Here is a 15,610-nt window from a genome sequence, read left to right on the forward strand (position 1 = left end):
ATATTTTCATGTCCCTTATCAGCACGGTCGTGGGCAGAATGAAACGCGAGTATGCCGTTTATTCCCATAAGGAAAATGTTATGGACGTTTCATTAATAAATGATGGACGTTGTAGTTGAGATTATATTATGAATTATGCTGGAAACGCATATTGAAATCACATTTTGCTCTCCTCGTCGAGCAGTTACTAAAATAAGGTCCTTTTCCTTTAATCATAGTGATCGAAACGGGCAGCTGTAGTGTTTCACAGGTAGTCATTTATCCAGCTGCTCGCTCGCTCGGAATCGCATGCCCTCCACAAAATTAACCTGTAGAATTTGCCCTCGATACCTTAAGTAAATCTTTTACTTTTTTCAAAAATATGCCTCCTAGTATTGCGAGTCAAAAAGACTGCTTCCTTCTTATTAAACGTGAACTCATGATTACGGATATTCTGGTTGAGAGGTTCCATCACCTATATAGACCACTTTTTGCTCATTTTTACTTTTAGGACAAAAACAGGCGATAAAATAGACGATCACGAACGTAAATATGTATTTGAAATAATGTTTTGTGAATTCACCTCGAGGCATGGTGATATTATAAATTCATAACTAAACCTTTTAGTATTCCATACAGTACTAATGAAAAACCTCAACCGATTTCGATTTTTTCAGGTCTTTATCTAGAGGTTTTCGATCATGGTAATGACCTGAAAAGGTGGAAACCGGTTGGGTTTTGAATGCATACTGCGTGGAATACAACAAAGTTTATTTTTGTGCTCATAAAACAGTACATTCCAATTAATTGGGACCTATCGGGACTTGTGCACTTTGCCCCAATTAGGCGAACTCTCGTATATGAACATGAAAAACTTTGAAATGGTAGAAAGAAGACAAAAGAACGTTTATAATGCAACCTAAGTTTATTAAACCATTACTTTGATTAATAAATCAGTAAAATTAGTTAAATTATTATCATTTTTAAGGATTATAATTATTTAGTTAAAAATATTTTTCACAGCCTCGGGCGACTCCGAATGAATGTCTTTTACTTAATCCTATGAAATAAATTTCTATCCTCCTGCAGAGTGTAATAACAAGAGCTTTCAAAATAGGGCAATAATAAGAACATATGTGAAAAATAAGAGTAATTCAAAGGGGAAAATAAAAAATAGTTTTCTGAAAACCAGCAATTTTAATTTCGTCGCTAGTATAGAGTCTATGTCGCCGACTCATGGAGCAATAAAGCGGCTTCCTGTCCCAACTAAGCTAAGAATACTCTAAGATATTCCTATCTATTGGGTTCTGTTCTTCAAGATCTGCCCCAACTAAGCGGCTGCCCCAAGTAACCGGTGGACCCATTAAGCGGACTCTACTGTATATATATTTATTAATTAAAATGCTCATGCAGATGATTAATAAGTTTAATATATGTGGCCTGTGTGTCAGCAGCTTGGCAATGCTTTTTTGTCAAAGGCTCTGAGATTGGTTGGTTTCATCCAAATTGGATGAACATTTAGAACCCGTCCTATCCATTGGGATAAAACGATTTTGGTCCAAATGGTTGGACCAAAAGTCAGTTGGATGAAATTTTGACCGTGAGAGACGGTGCGCGTTAGTTGTATCAAAATTTGATGCAAATGTTTCCATGGAAATTTGACCATGTATTATCGGCTTTAACCCTCGAGTGAGAGCGTTGGCATATAAAGTACGCCAAACTTCAAAAACCAAGAATTTCAACATTGTACTTACATTCTGGTCTAAATTGGCCCCGTGTATTCTTACATTGTACTTTAACTGTCTGTAGCACGAGTTTTCAAAGATCGACGTTTCGTAGCAGATTTTTTTAATCGACAAGAAGAACTCGACACCCGTGGCGTATAAATTACGCAGCGTAACCGGCCGTATGCCAACTCTGTCTCACCTATAAGCTTGAACTAATTTCTACAAATTATAATCTTACAATACATATGAAGTACAATGTTGAAATCCTTGGTTTTCGAAGACTGGCGAACTTTATTCTCCAACTAGCTAGCTCGAATGTTAATATTATCAGAGGGGATTTATATATTTGTATTATTATATTATGTAAAAAAAACCTAGGCTGGCTGAATCACAGAACACACTCAAAAAAGATAAAAAAAACACTAACAGTTAGTACTGAATTTTCGGTGGCATATTACCACCTTCCTCAGAGTAAGGTAGGAGACTGATTTTTACGTTATTTGCCTCATCAAAGAACATTTCTAAGTGTCTATTATTATATTATTATGTATTTGCATCCTGCCGTATATGCAACACACAAATTCACTGTTGTATCGCCGCGCAGTCTGGCGCACAGGAAAATAAAAAGTCAAAGCGGTGACCCCTTGTTTAGTGCTTGCCGGCCAAATCGCATTAAAGGAAAAAAAATAATACTGGCAATGGATAAAGCAAAAATTCCGCACTTTCAAGGTATGTATCACGGGATCAGTAAGTTAAGGAAACGGAATAGTTTGGTTTCAAAGAGAGAAGAAATTGTAACATAAAGTACTTTCTCTGTACTCTTTCTCTTGCAAAAATACACAAAATATAAGAATACATTACAGACATGAGAGTTTGGTACCGCTAGAATTATTAATGGCGTCTGTTACTGGATAATGGCATGCAATTCACAAAACTTCTTTAAAGATAATACTACAAGTAACAATGTTGTTTAATATTGACGTCGTGTATTGTACGTCTTTAGTGTCCGTTCCTCTTGCCAATCTAAAATTAAATTAGCTTCATTACCTAGATCTTTGAAAACTGGTACTATCGATAGTCAAAAGTACATTGTAAGAATACAGGAGGCCATTCTAGACTAGAATGTACGTACAATGTTGAAATCCTCAGTTTTCGAAGATTGGCATACTTTATACGCCACCGTGCCCGCTCGAGGGACAAATAAACTAATACCAAAGGACGTTTATTCTTCTTTAGGTTTTTATGGAATTAGGAATGGATCCTAAACAATCAACCTCTGGTGTGAGTCGAACGATGAGTGCAATAATTAAGGAGGATGAAATGGAAGAAGCTTTGATAGAGGAAAGTGAAAGTGACTCACAGTCGGAAAATTCTGAGGAGTATATTCTCGAGGAGGAGGTCATCGGAAATATCTATCCGACGAAGAATTGGATGATGAAGAGCTATCAAATACCCTAAGTGAGGAGGATGAGGGTATTGTTTGGTTCGTGGATCAGCAAAAAACAAGCGGTGATATTGCTTTTACTGGCAATGCTGGAGTAAAGGTTCCCAACCCTGGAAACAATCCCATTGCCTATTTTACTCTTATGGCGGAGGATTTGATGCTCCATTTTATTTTAAGAGAAACGAAAACTGATGCAAAGGAAAAATTGAGAACGATGTGGGTTCAGGTGAGCATGAAAGAATTCCACGCAATTTTAGGCGTTGTCTACCAGAAGGGAATTGCGAAACTTCCGAAAATCGCTCAGTATTGGAGCAAAAAAGATCATTACGATTTCCGTTTCTTCTAAAGCTATGTCTGGGGATAGATTTTTGGTTATACTGCGGGCTCTCCATTTTGGTAGGAGTCCTCTTCTTAGTGAGCAAAAACCAGAAGATCCTCTTTATAAGGTGAGGAATATTGTTGACACTTTTTGCAATAACATTAGTAAGCATTAATTCTTTCTCAGACAGAGATGTAACCACTCAGGAAAATTATTCCCAAAAAACACAGTCTGTTCAAGGTTCACTTCAATATCCAGAAAGAGTTTAAAATATTCTGTAGGGGCTTTCATTTCCGTGATTTGTTCTTCTGAAACTCTACCGCCTACTGGCTGGGAGTTAGATCGGCTTTCTTCGATTTGCGTACAACTTTGGGTGCCTTTTTTCTTTGAACAAATAGAGGATGAGGTGAAGCAGAAGCCGATGCACCGCCATTTTCAGTAGTATCACCATCCGGTATCAGTAAAAGGTAAAAGTTATCGTCAGAAGAACCATGAATGAGATGAGCAGAAGCGCGCAGCAATGAACCGGGAAGATTATTAATTGTTCCACATCTAATTAATTACTTGATTTAAAATTAAAGTGAATATTTCAGTGCCCCTAAATGTACGCATAATAGTAGTGGATTTGCCTAGTGTTCCAAAAATGGAACACTGTTAAATAAAAGCTTATAACAATAAAAAAAAACATTGTTACAGAAATTTCTTCATTAAACACAGTAGGTTAACTATTATTGAACATGCAGGGAAAAATTTACGACATTTTGGCATAATGGCAAATAGTTATTAATATAACATTAGAGATGGTCACAGAAAAACTGCCTTGAACAAATAGACCGATATTTCTCAACACACTGGCTGCGATGGGTTGGCAAAACTGACTAATTATTTGCGCCTCATAATGCAATATATCTTTATAAAGAGGCACAGAAAGAAAAACTGTGGCATATTTGTATATAATGAGTCGTAGTCATTAAATGAGAAAGTCACATCAGGTGTTCCAAAAATGGAACACTAGGCATAAATGGGTTAAAGTATTATTTATCTCACTGTGACAATATGAAAAAAGGACATCAAAGTTTAGAGCCCTAACTAATCACGTCTTATATGGAACGACCACCAAAAACAGACAAACATAATAATCTGCCCATGTGGTCCACTTTTACCAACTCAATTCCCTTAGGTATAATGAATTGGTCTGAATAAGTACATTTGACTTTTGTGGATGCCAGCGCATCATGGAAAACAACATTAACATTAGAGACAGCGGGAATTACCAATACTGTCGAGTAAATATCCATTTTAGAAACAAACCATTAAATTAAAATCAATAATACCTCACAATTTCCAGTCAATTTCTTCCTAAATATGAGAAGTATAATTATGTTACCATGCATCTGGAGGAACACATGGTATTTTCGCAAAGTATCACGCAACTGGTACAAGTCCTAGCCGTTATCTGAGTATATTGAATCATTGTACATGCCGGCACTATTATTCGTGCACAATGATTGTACATACCTGATTTGTGCTACAAATTATATTTGGCAGTTCTAAATCTGCACTAAATCCTCACGTACCTTTGACAGCCGCAACAAATACAATTAGCTGGAGTACTAACTCCAACAGTCTCCACGGCAATAAAATGACTATGCACCTTCTTATTTGTTGAAATTTAACTCCTACCTGTCATGATCATTTGGGAAGTTGACTGCAGAGAGCTGATTCCACTGGAGTTCTGCGACTTTCAATGCTCCTTCTCTTCGATGCCCAGAAGTCTTCCATTTCTGCGTCGTCTGGATACATGCATTCCTCTTAAGCAACAAAGTTAACCCATTACCGGCCGAGTAAAGAAATACTTGAAAATATATAATTTTTTCTCTTCAATTTACCTAATAACATGCTAAATAAGGTAAATTGAAAATATGGGCCTTCAAAAAAATTTGCTTATGCTAAAAATAAAATGTTGCGTTTTCGCAACGTTGGCCGAATCCGGTATCTATATGCAGTTATGCAACCCGCATTACATTACAATGCCGTCTCATAGGAATATGCTGTTTTTACTGTCGGATATAATCCTATACCTATTTATGCCACGTATATGACAAATATCGTCATATCGGATAAATAAAATCCTTAGATATTATGTTTCCCCGAGATGTTGTTATTTGACCTCAATCCACTATAAAATAGACATGCTTTACGGTTTGAAAGAAATATGTCGAAGCGAAAATTTTCTCAGAAGAGCAGCTATTTCACATTTTTTCATCGACTTCAATTTTATCATTGCAGATTGAATTACAACAATTAATGGCTAATTATGAAATTCTCAAGCATTTTGGGTGCAATGAAACATAAAATTTCGTACATTCATATATGGTTTGGCTTTTACTCTGTTTCGGCAACTAATGATTTTTTTTAAACTCTATGGCCAAATTCGTCCCTTCATGCTTCACGAATCCGCGATGAATTATACGGCCTAACTTTTTCTATGTTTAGGGACGCGAATTGTATAGGAGTACGTCATCTACTGACTGATTCACTTCACTTTTTAGATGCGTCCCTGCTAGATACGATTTGAAGGTACCAGTGAAATTTACTTCCGTTGCATAACCTGTACAATCTCCTGGCGTTAGTGCAAACGCTGTCCAGTAAGTTGATTAGCTAGGACCTTTTTTCCCCTGAATTCTAGTGCGGTAATTTGCATTTGCATTATCCAGTAGGTCCACACCTAAAATGTAATTACTATACTCCCCAATAACAGGAATAGTGTTTTCTTTTATTAACATAGAATAGTATATGAAATAGTATTTTCTTTTTTCTTCTGAAACTTTTCCCTGTGCCAAATGGAAGCGAAAAACTTGTATTGCTATCTACAGGGACAATCTATTTATCATTTTATCGAACAATACTAAGACCTTCGGCTTTATCAAATGTTTGTTTTCATTTTCCTCTCGGTTTCACGTCGATGGTTTTATTATATTCTACCAGGCACTCTTCCGTTATACGTATTTACTCGAATTTTCACGGATGGCTCCAATGACAAATGATCCTTTTTATTTCAAAACAATAAATAGCCTTCAAGATGAAAAGAAGTTATCGAAAAACATACGATAATTCGAGGGATCAGGGATAACCTTGAGAAATTCCAGAATAACACTTGCTTCCAAGCCTAAATTTCGATGGAAGTAATTTTCAATCGCCTGGTTGAACCCTAAAACCGTCTGAATAACATAAGCACCAAAGTTAAAAGCAAAATCTAAAAGACTTATTTTAAAAGGACATTTATGCACTGCAGTGACCAAAGTAAGGTACCATTTTCTCATTATTTCCAAATTTATGCGCAAATATTCCGATTTGTAATAATTTTTAATTCAAGTCGTCAAATTGAGGTCATAATTTACAAATCTCTCATTTTTGTCCAGACAGGAATTGTCTGAAAAGTGTAGATTATTTTTTATTAATCTAAATATGTTTTAGTTTAATCATTTCCGAACCAAATCTTCACTTTATCGTCTTCATTCACCCCATATCCTGTTGTGGAAGTCGGTGATATCGCTGAATCGTGAAGTAAGGAAGGATTAATTCGGATTGAAAGTACTAAGTTTTGTGTTCCTTGCACCTGAAATGCTTTCATGTAATTCATAAATAGTCATTATTTGTTGTAATTCAATCTGTTGCGATAAAAATGTCAATTAAAAACTGGAAAATACGTTATCTTCCGTAAAAATATTCACTCTGACGCATTTCTTTCAAGCCGTAATGCATCTCCATTTTATATTGGATTTAGGTAAAATAATGCAGCATCTCATTGGAAATATAGTATCTAAGAATTTTAGTTATCAAATATGACGATATCTGTCAAATAAGAGGCATAAAAATGCGTAGGATTATATCTGACATTAACCCTCATATGGATTTACAAAATTAGTTACGTCGTTGGATTCTCGGCGCCGCAGCGGCGCCGCGTAATTTTTTGCTATTATCTTTCAAAGTTAGTCTGAATTTACAAGTTTTTTGATCGATAATGGTAAATACATCTATTATCTTTATTTCTTACCGTGTTTTGCTAGATTTAAACCCTTATTGTTGAAGTAATAACAAAAAAAATTGAACGCTGCATTCTTTTCCATTTCTTGCCGTAATGCTCTTTATTTCAGTTCCCTTTGTATGTTATTTTTGAGTGAAAGTTTTAATTTCGTGAGTAATTGTTGTTTGAAATATTTTTCTGATATGCAGAGCTCGGCAAACTCCGCTTTTTAATGTTTATATTGTTTATAATTTTATGTATCTAAATGCTAAAAATGATGACCAAATAAAATTCGTTTATGCCCATATGACATAATTTTGCTTCAATGCGTCCACCCATATGTTATATCTTTGCAGTGTTTATAGAAGGATAAGTTATTAAACGTTAATAATGGAACAGATGTAGGTCAAGTGTGAAGAGACGAGTGTAACTTTCGTGATTTTTACAAGATTCTGGCGATCAAGACAAATCTTACGAATATTCTGGGAGCTTATGTCCTGAAATTAAAAAAATCAAGTCTTATGGCTTTTGAAATATAAATAATATGGGATGATAAGCGGCGTGTCAAAGAACTCAACGCTTCTTTGGAGATGGAGCTAGAAGAGTTGGTACTCTTTTCCTACCACGGAGCCCCATTCCCCCACTGGGGACGAGTAGCCCAAGCGAAAGGTTTCCTTAGATATGGACGGGTAAATGTTTTGCGTGGGAGTGCATAAGATTAGGTTTTACTCCTGGATTGGTGGGAAGTCCAAAAAAATAAATTCTTAGAAGTATGTGTTATTGGTGGTAGAGGAGAATGAGCAGCTGCCTTTTTTTCGTCCAAATCTGCGTGAGAAACTGATGATAATATGCTCTGGGTGACAAAAATACCCTCACTTTGGAAGGACTTCCCTTACATTTTCTTTCCGTTTCCTTTCTTAGCGTTTCACTGACCCAAACATTGAGACTCTCCATACTTTCCCACTAAGCTCCCTTATTCGTCATTCACCACCTTCTTCCCCCATCCCACAAAACTTGATTGAACTTCTCTCCACCCTAATGACCCACCGAGCTGGACCTTCTTGGAATGAAGGGAGGGCCACCGCGGGGCGTTTTGACAAGGCTTTTGTTCCCTGTCCTTCATGCAGCGTTAGAAGGATGTAGAAAAAGCAGGCTTTTGTATCTAATTGCCTCCTTGCACTCCCAACCTTTTTTGCGATAAGGATTTTCTACTCCTACCTGTCCTAACGATCTGGGTATTCCCCGATCCTTGGCAGTCTACACACTACCGCCCCTTCACCTCAAAACAACCTCCTGGCATTCCTTCTCCTTTCTCCTTCTCACTCATCCCTTTACGTTAGTAACACCCCCAATGCATAAAACATCTGTACATTTCAGTACACATAGAAACGAGATATATGTTTACAAATTTTCACCTCATGGTAAATTGTCTTTTCATCTATTCATAATGAAACGATTTTTACCATGTAAAGTCTAAACTCATCGTCAGGAAGGAGAAATTATTTTCTATCACGAAATTAGTTGGGTAGTTATCTTGATTTCACCTCAATGGTAAACTGTCACGTCATCAGTAGCTATATAAACGCCAGCAATTTTTTATAGACTATCGTAGCCGCAAAGGGATTTTTTTCGAATGAAAAGTACAAGACATATAACAATAACTGTGCGATGTGTTCTTCACGGTAGTCGGTGAAACTTCTGAATCTCTTGGTAAGTTACAGTTACTCATTCAGCGAGAAATATTCACACAACGGTGAGGAAGCATTATTCTACGAATTCGGATAATGCATTGTGTTAAATTTTTCTTAGAATTGCTGCTTGGAGTAATTCTAAACAGAGTCACTCTAGTATTTACCCAAAGCTGACTATCACCACGGCAGATACGTGGACGCGGAGCGGAGAAGGTGCCCAAGCAAAACTAAGTCGGAAGCCATGGAAAAACAACTTTGAATAGCCATGAGTTTCTATGAATAATTCTCGCAAAAAGATGAAGTTTTGTCAATGAACATTATAACGAAGCAAACGTAATGATTCTTAGCTAAAAGAGAAAGCACAATTGGTATTGTAATATTTTCCTTTTGATAAACAATTTCACTTGGTTTATAAGTTAAAAAATTAAATAATACGATTAAAATAGATTATAGCATTTCATATGAAACATTATTGCTTTGACATTAGCGTTGAAAGTGCAGACCCTGACGTAACGATGAGGAAATTCTCGGTCCAAGCAAAACTAAGTCGGCGGCCCATGAGAAAACAACTTTGACTAGCCATAAGTTTTTATGAATAATTTTGTAAAAAGATGAAGTTTTGTCAATGAACATCATATTGAGGCAAATATTTTGATTTTTAGCTGTAATAGAAAGCAAAATAGGTATGGTAAAATTTTCCTTTTGTTTAACAATTTCATTTTGTTTATAATGTTTAAAAATATAAATAATATGATAATAAATATATTATAGCATTTCATACGAAACATAAATGATTTGACATTAACATTGGGAGTGCAGTCAATGACGTAGCGACGAGAAAATACTGAGCGCCGCAGCGGCGCCGAAAATCCAACGACGTAACTTTTTCCATTAGAGGCCAATAAAATGAAAACTATCAACACTATGCTAACAAAATTTTATACGTAGACGAAGAAGGCAGAAAAAATAGATTACTGAAAATTTCAGAATGATCCATTGGAATGGAAAATTTTTACAGCACTTTTAAAACCACGAGCGCCGCTAAGGCGCAGAGAATCCATATGAGGGTTAAAAACGGCATATTCCTACGAGACAGAAATATGGTGTAATGCGGGTTGCATAACTGCCTATAGATATCGGATACGGCCAACGTTGCGAAAACGCAACATTATTTTCCGGATCTGATTTTCGCTTAATGTTGACTCCCTGACGAAATATAAGCTTTAATATCTGCTAATTGAAATTTCTTCGTCCACATGGACGAATAAAAAAGTTAATAAAGGGAATATTTGCTCTTAGGAAAAATTATTTATCTTGCTTAACAGGAGACTCGAAATTTGACACATTTTGAGTATTTTTATAAATATCGAAACACTTATTAAATGTTGTTATAGTCACACTATAAAACAGTTTAAACTTATTTTTATCGAAAAAAGCGAATTCTACATGAATAAAATTCAATTGAAACGCTTTTTTTGCATTTCTCAATAATGTTGCGTTTTCGCAACGTTGGCCGTAAATGGGTTAACGCTCAGATCTGATGCCACTCCTGGGACACTTACCAGCCCACCGGATGTGGCGTTCATGTATTCCTTTCAATGAGCTGATTCAATGTCTATAGCCTCTTCGAATCCTAATCCTTCACTCAAATAATACAGCGCCTTCATGTGCATCTACAGGTATCCTTGATCCCTAAAACAAGCCGATTTGTCAGTGCTTGATCGAGAAATGTTGCATCGAAAGAAGACAGCCTCTGGGACACTCGCTTGTTTCAGCAGCAAACTCCAATACGCATTTATCAGACTACACTTGTTGAAACCATTACTCTCCGCAATGACAGGCTTTTAATGGCAAATGTGTTCCCTATACATACGGCTCAGTTTATAACACGGCAATGCTGCGTGTGTTTGGTTCACACTACTTTCGCAAAATAATTTTTGGAACCATAATAATTGTTAATTCAAAATTAATACATGAATCGGTACCAAGATGGGTGCCGGTATTGGATCGCAGTTTTTGTTACAGTAAATGAAATACCTTATTCGGCTTTAAAATTATGGTCAATTTGACATGAGGTGAGTCATAGCTTTTTGTATGAGACGGTAATGAGTAAAATACTATTACATGGACCTTAAAATATCCTGTTTTAAAATTTTCAGTTTCTTTGAGAGCATAAATTTGAGTATCGACAATGGCTGTAGCTCCGGGATTCCGTTGAACATCATATTTACATTTTTACTATGCAAAAATGTAGTTATAAATTAATGATGTCAGATGTTCAAAAAAACAGAGGTACCGGTTAAAATCGTCAAAGCAGTTCCTACAATTTCAAACTTAATAAAATTTATGGCAATTCAAGCAAGTGCGACATTTTGAAGTCTGAAACTGTGGTCGGAAATATATTATTTAAGACCACTTCTCACCGATTGAAAATACTCAACGTGGAAATTATACATTCATAGTTTTGGCCAGGTGCTTCTTATGCTTGATGAAAATATCGATCAAATTCTTCAAGCAGTATATTATATTTTAGATAAAATCATCTCAAAACATTGTCCTTCCATTACGTAAGTACATATTTAAAATGGTAAATTTTCGATTCAATCATCCTTCATACATAGACGGGATGACAACTGGTTGACTAACAACGGTTGGGAGACAGTTGCCCTAGCATTGTTGGAAATCCATTTGAAAATTAACTTCCCTACACTTCTCTGTTGAACACTTTAAAACCCAAAAAATGTTCCGTCATATATTAGCAGCCAGCGAATTTTATTGCCATTAGAATATAACAAATTATTGCATACTTATAGGGACGCACATAATAAACTACGACACAATGGTAGAATTTTTAGAGGCATACGTCTGTAGCAGTATTGAAACAGGTCTGTTAGTGGTGGCTGATTTGTAGGACTACATTTGTAAAATAAACGCAATAGTTCAATTGATATACAGTGATAAAAGCACTTTTATGACATTTTAAATTCATTTATTTGGCTAAGTTAATCACATACTTCTTATTTTGAAAAAATGATACATAATAAAAATAATAATAAATAATAGTAATATGATAAAATTATTGTAACGCTTCTCTCCAGTGTCTCTACGAAAATGAGCCACTAAGACGCGCAGTCTCGAGAAAGACTTTTCACGCTCGTTTCATGAACAAGACCTCTCTCCCATTTGGGCACGCAAACAAGGTTGCTCCCCCGAGTGAATGACTAACTGCACACTTTGAAGATACAGGGCTTCTCACCAATGTGTGCAGGAATTTGTCAAACTAATTGTAAGTGGCTGTTATTCGAGAAAGACTTATCACATTTGTCGCACGAGTAATGTCTCTCAATATCTGCAGCAAATGCTACAATAATAAGGATTCCTTCCCTTGTGGGTAGGTAGGTGGGAAAGAAGATTGTCTCTGCTAGTGAAATACTTGCTGCACACATTGCGGATGTGAAGCTTCTCTCACGTGTGTGTCCGTATGTGACGTTTGAGAGAAGTCGGTCGAGCAAAAGACTTTTTGCAGATTGAGCAAGAAAAACGTCTTTCTCCTGTGTGTGTACGCGTGTGGGTAACAAGGTGGGTACTCTGAGAGAAGGATTTACTGCACACCTTGCAGACATATGGCTTTTCTCCCGAGTGCGTGCGTACATGTGTCACTAAGGTGCTCTTATGCGAGAAAGAATTTTCACATTCGCTGCATGAGTAAGGTTTCTCTCCCGTGTGCGTTCGAATATGACAAACTAAGCCGTACTTGTTCCCGAAAGACTTTTCGCATTCGTCGCATGAGTATGGCTTCTCCTGCGTGTGCGTTTGCATGTGTGAGCCGAGGGAAGAACTAGCGGTGAAAGACTTGCAGCAAATGCTGCATGAGTAAGGTCTCTCCCCCGTGTGATGACGTATATGGGACACAAGGTTTCCCCTCTGACTGAAGGACTGGCCGCACACGTTGCACGTAAAGGGCTTCTCACCCGTGTGTGTCCGGCTGTGACGTTTGAGAGAACTCTGATGAGTGAAAGATTTTTTGCAGATTCTGCAAGAAAACGGTTTCTCTCCCGTGTGCGAACGTAAATGTATAACTAAATCTCTCTTATTGAAGAAAGACTTTTTACACTCATTACAAGAATAAGGTTTCTCTTTCTTTCTCGCAACCACGTGATTGCGTTGTTTCCTAACGTGAGATGACTTTGAGGGGAAATATTGCAAAGTCAATTTCTCTTCCATAGCCAAGCTTTTCGCCGCTTGTATTATAGTCTTCTTTACCCCTTTCCCTCCTCCGGTTTTCTTGAGACGCCCATTTCCTTTTTTCTTCGGCCCCTGTTTTTCCTCCTCCAGCCCATAAGAAGTCTTGGAAGTGGTAGGCTCACAAGAACTGCCACTTTCGCTAGACAGAAGGATGGTGAGAAACACATCTCTGATTGATGATTCTGCAACGGCATCAATATTAGTGGAAACAATTAGTATATAAATCTCCCAATACATGATAAAACACCATTTAAAAAAAATAACGTTCTGTCATGTTAAGGATCAAATCTTAAAAGGGCCAGATTTCATTCTTCTCATCAATGTTAAGCCATATGTTTGAGTTAAATTTGTTTGCATGTTTATCGATGGCTAAGTTCTAACAACATGTATCTCAAATTCGGCCGGTTTGAGTCAGGTATCTTTAAGTGCAATTAAATTAAAAAATAAAATGCAAGCAAAATTTAACTCTTTCTTTCCAAATGAGTAAATGAATACCTTTTTTCAGTTCTGTGAAATTTTGGTTTTCAATTTGAGTGCATAAGTAAAAAATTGCTCCTTTTGGTCTCCAGAGAAGTTTCTATTTTTGAATTACGTGTCGTAAGAACTTAACCATCGATATGTAGTAATACATAAACATCTTTCCATCTTTCTCCCACTTCCCACTTTAAACTCACTTTTGGGTTGAGTAGGCACGCTTGAATCACCTATATTGGTGGAGTGTAGCCCTGCGTGTACTGCTTTTAGCACGCATGACGTCATGAGCACTTCTTCAGCAGTTGCTAGGTAAGGAATTTTTGACGTGCTTTAAGATTCGTTACATTTCTATTTGAATGTCCCAAAGAAAAACACATATCTATATGCGATTTTCTTTATTGAATTCAGAAAATAATTTTCTGCCCCTAGATGAAAATAATATGCATTTGTTTCCCATAATGAGCAATCAAAGGGGAAAGGTGACAGCCCCTAAATATACCTCCTGTGGCGAGGTTGATAAAACTGACCGCTAGAAACATAATCTAACTAGAAAAAATTAGCATGAATACCCACTATCATCACAATGCAGAACTAAAATACCAAACTCCTACAACTATAGGATTAAAATCAAGCTCGGTTGTTTCTAAGACATACTGATTTCGTTCCTGGGGCTTTTGTATTAATTCTACATAATGTAAACAATATTTCTACTCCAAGGAAACTTCATGCTTGGTTCTATGTTAAAACTAACAAAGCCAATCAAAAGCTGAAAGAGTGAATAGGAATGTACTCATTCAAAAGGTTTTACCTAATTTTTGCATTATTTTAAAATGGACCTGAGGCAAAGATAATTTTTGCATTCATTTGACCAGGTTTCATGTTCAACTTTTCTATGCAGACTGAAATTTACTTTTGGACACACGATTCTCACACAATGTGCTCCACTTTTATTTATTTGCTATAAACTAGTTTCAACGTCCATATCGTCATTATCATGACTAACAAAAGCTTTCACCATACACATACAGATGACTTATTCAGGTCCTTCATCTTTCAAAATCAGTTAAAATAAGGCCGCCTTGGAAGGAAACTATGCCATCCTACATTATCGGCATGGGACCATGAAATCCTGAGACTTGTCTCATCAGAAAGCAGCCACAAGTTCTAATTGCATATAACGCACCCGGTAGATGTCACAGCGCAGGACTGGATTGAATTGGATGCCTTGGAGAGCATGGAATGATTTGACACCATTGGCCACATCCATAGAGAAATATGGTTATTAGAAAGCACATTGCCATGCCATGTACAGTGGCCCATGAAAAGTTGTCCCATCTGAAAGCCTCCTAAGTATTATCCGTAATAAGTTATGTGTAGCTCTTTAGAGCACTCACCCACTGCTTGCATTGTGGACCCATAGACCACTGTCAAATTCTCAATTGTCGCTCTAGTCACAATAAAAGTTCGATGAATAAAAGAATTTACATTTACGTTCTCCATATTAACAGCGATTCCTCTGCGTATAGAGTTATTTGCAACCTTTAAAAGTACTCACCAAATGCTTCTGTAGTGGGCTCCTGGGCAATAGTCAAACTCTCAATTGGGTCCCCACCCTCACCTAAAGTAGGCTGTAAGTAATCATCAACATATGAATCATGAATGAAAACGAATTCAGGAGATTTTTTTTGGAGAGGATTGACTTAA

The 15,610-nt window shown here is 36.7% G+C and overlaps 1 long non-coding RNA gene across 1 annotated transcript; it reads right to left on the minus strand.

The window, feature by feature from the left end:
• Window positions 1–13,504: 13,504 nt before the first annotated feature.
• Window positions 13,505–15,610, minus strand: LOC124170179. Its single transcript, XR_006867344.1, has 2 exons — window positions 15,462–15,610; window positions 13,505–13,614 (listed from the first exon to the last, which is right to left on the minus strand). It is a non-coding gene; the product is annotated as an uncharacterized LOC124170179 (long non-coding RNA).

Source organism: Ischnura elegans, chromosome 13, assembly GCF_921293095.1.
Source record: "Ischnura elegans chromosome 13, ioIscEleg1.1, whole genome shotgun sequence".
In the NCBI taxonomy this organism is placed as follows: domain Eukaryota; kingdom Metazoa; phylum Arthropoda; class Insecta; order Odonata; family Coenagrionidae; genus Ischnura; species Ischnura elegans.